Consider the following 3,627-nt stretch of genomic DNA (forward strand, 5'->3'; position numbering starts at 1 on the left):
TTTGAAAAACTGTATTTGAAGGCATTCTGTTATGCAGTCTCTTATAAGACCATATCACTAATTTCTGTAATAAATCCATTTTTGAAATTCTACACCAGGAAAATGTTTGTCTACAAATCTGCAGATTCACCTGGCTTTCTTCTGTTAAGCAATGAGAATTATATGAACTTCATATGCTGTGAAATTCTGAGAGAAATGATTATTTCTCTCGTGCTAATAGCTAAATATTGAATCAGAACCAAAGTTTTTTCCCCTTTTCTACTTCCTCATCGAGAAATCAAACAATGAGGGAAATTTTGCTCAAAGATTTACCCAGGCTGAGAGCTAATCAGAAAGTAAAAGAATTCTAAGTTTAGCCTAACAGGAGAATTGCGGCTCATTGGGTTTACTCAGACAGGTCTGGGAAAATGTGGATCCTCCCTTTTGTCGAACAGGGGATATGGAAATGGCTAAGTCTCCTTGGCCAAGACTTGGGAGATCCAAGTCATGTACCTCAAGATCCTCATGAAATATAGCCCATCCATTCATTGAAATATTCATTCTCTCATTAATAGTTAACCAATTGGAGTTGATTGCCACCCTCAGGAACACCTACGTAAACTTTAAGCCTACCACTGTGAAGGGTCTTTGACATTTGAGAGTGCCTCTTTTCATTAATAAATATGCTAGCCTTACTAACAAAATGATTAAATTATCCAGAAATTATCTCTTGGACCTTTTAAGTGCCACAGCTCAGCACTCAACCTAGCACTCAACTACATTAATGAATTCTTCTCCCTTAAGACCTATCACAGTACATTTAAAATATGATTGTAAAATGAATGAATGATGAACCAAATGTACTGCCAACATGAGCCTATGTCCCATTCCTGCTACCCCTAAGCATTAGCATTCTCCTCCCCACAAATTACCTTACATTTATTGTATATTTATCTGTATACATGTGTTTCTTTCCAATAGAAGGGAAGCACCTTGAAGGCAGGGACTGTTTCCATTTTTTTTGTCTTTGTATACCCAATGCCTAACAAAATGAAAGGCACAGAGTAGGTGCTTATGTGCTTGTTGAATTGAATAGACTTTTGAAAAGACTCAATTGTTCTTTTTAACTGTATTTTGAAAAACTGGGTGGCATAGTAAAAGAGCACTTTGAACACTGAAGTTAGAGTCTCTTTTCTTATGCTTTTGTAGGGACTGAACTGTAAACAAGTAGCCTAGCCCCTCTGAGTTTGACTTCCTTGCATAAAAGAGGAAAATGCACCATCTATCCTCCCAAGTTATTGGTAAGAAAGAAACCTGCAAGTTTTATCATTCTCTATAAATGAGAGCTACTATTTTGATTTTCCCATTTCAATGGCAATAACATAATTTTATAAGAATTTAAGGTTTTCAAAATGCTTTCTTCATGGGGCAGGTAGGTGCCACAGTGAATAGAGTCTACGAATGGAGTCAGAAGTCTACGAGTTCAAATCCAGCCTCAGACACTTAACATTTACTAGCCATGTAACCCTGGGCAAGTTACTTAACCCTGATTGGCTCACAAAATTAAAAAATGCTTTCTAGACAACTATCCTGTAAGACATGTAGTGGAAATACTATCATTTTCATTTTCTGGATGGGAAACTCAAGGTGCTCATGTTTTAAGTCACTTGCCCAGTGTCTGAAGTGGAATTCAAAGCAAAGGTCTCTTCTCTACAAAGCGTGTTCTTTCTATTAGACTGTGAGGCCTTTCACATTATAGACTCTTTGAGTTTTCAAAGTTCCTTCAATCTCTTTTTGATGAAGGCGAGTTATAAATCCTAAACAAATAGAAATGAAAGTCACAAAAGCTGTCTGAGGTGTTTCGGATCCAACTTTCCTTCCACAGCAACTAAAGAGATTTCAACAGTCATAACTAGGAATTATGGTCCAAGGCAATTTCATCTGAAGGGAAGGACATTAAAGACAGTTTACTCCAGGCAGATCCAGGCTCATCAGGGAAGGGGGTGGCCCATCCCTCAGAGAATGCATGTCATTGCTGATGAAGGGTGACTTCCTAAATCCTGGGAAAAGGTGGAGAAAGGGGAGACAGAAAGCTTGGATAACAGCAGCAGGAACAGTGGGTCCTGGGAGAAGAGTGAGTGAGAACTGTAGGGGTGGTGTCATATAGTATATGGCTGGCAAAGGATGGTAAGGTGGTAGGGATGGCAGAGAGGATGGCTATGATAGAAGGAAGAATGTCCCCTGGATATCATACCCTCGAGTAAAGTGTATCACCCTAACTTTGGCTCTGGCTTAGGTTAATCATGCTGTAGAGGAAATACCAATAAATTTAGAGCCAGAAAATCTGTATTCTACGTATGTAAATCTATGTAGCTTTGCTACATACTACCCAATTGACTTTGGACAAAACATTTTGCCTTTCTAGACCTGTTTCCTTATCTATAAAATGATGGAATTGGGCCATCTATTCTACAAATATTAAGAACAGTACAAGGAAGGTATTGGTCCATGTGCTAGGGAAACTGAGTCAAAACAGTATAGTCTCTGCCTTTGGGAACCTTATATTGAATAGCAGCATATGACAATAGGTGGATAAGTAAATATAAATTACATACAGATTAATGCAGCATAATTTCAGGAAGGAGAAAATTTGAAAACTGGGAGGATTAGGAAAGACTTTGTGTGGCCAGTGGTACCAAGGTTGTTCTCTGAAAGAAGCTAGAGATTCTTTGAGACAGAGGTAAAAATGGAAGCTAGGTGATGTTACAATGCACGGAGTACTGGGCTTGGAGTCAGGAAGACTCATCTTGCTGAGTTCAAACCTGATCTCAGACATTTACTAGCTGCATGATTCTGGGCAAGTCACTTAACCCTGTTTGCCTCAGTTTCCTCATCTGTAAAATGAGCTGGAGAAGGAAATAGCAAACCACTCCAGTATCTCTGTCAAGAAAGAGGTCACAGAGAATCAGATAGGACTGAAAAATGACACCACACACACACACACACACACACACACACACACACACAGAGTGTATTGAACAAAGGTATTGAGGAAAGAAATAGAATCTCTAAAGTCATTCAGAGTCTAAATTACATGATCCTATGGCCAATGCAAGTCCTCTTTGCCATGAGAGTGGGCCATGTAGGCTGAATGGGGTGTATGGGAAGGTCTTGCCTGAATTGAATTTCTGACTCCACTGAGGAAGAGCACCCTCATTTCTAACAGAGAGATGAGTGCTGTTACTTACCCAGAAGGAGGAGTCATCCCCAGGAGCAATAGAGTGGTACCCACCACATGAACACACCAAGACCTTCTCTTTCTTGCTGGGCATCTGCCTCACTGTCCTGCCCTGTTAGTCTGAATCTGAGCTGGAGGTTCCCTTGAACCTCTAGTATCTGACCTTTACTTAGCAACAGAACATGACTCTGCCGGGCCCCTGCCCTTGACACCTGTCTTTTAGCTCTGTTTCTCCTTCTCTCCCTCAATGACTCACCTGGACTTTCTGAGCCCAGCCTGGTGATCTGATATTGACTCACAATATTCCCTCTGCCCAAACATCCCCATCTCTGAGCTGTCCTAACTCCCAACAACTCTATAGGAAAGGCTGTGGCTTCCCTTCTCTTCCTCTCTTCCTTTTCTCACCCCTT

This window comes from Notamacropus eugenii, chromosome 1, assembly GCF_028372415.1.
Source record: "Notamacropus eugenii isolate mMacEug1 chromosome 1, mMacEug1.pri_v2, whole genome shotgun sequence".
NCBI lineage: Eukaryota > Metazoa > Chordata > Mammalia > Diprotodontia > Macropodidae > Notamacropus > Notamacropus eugenii.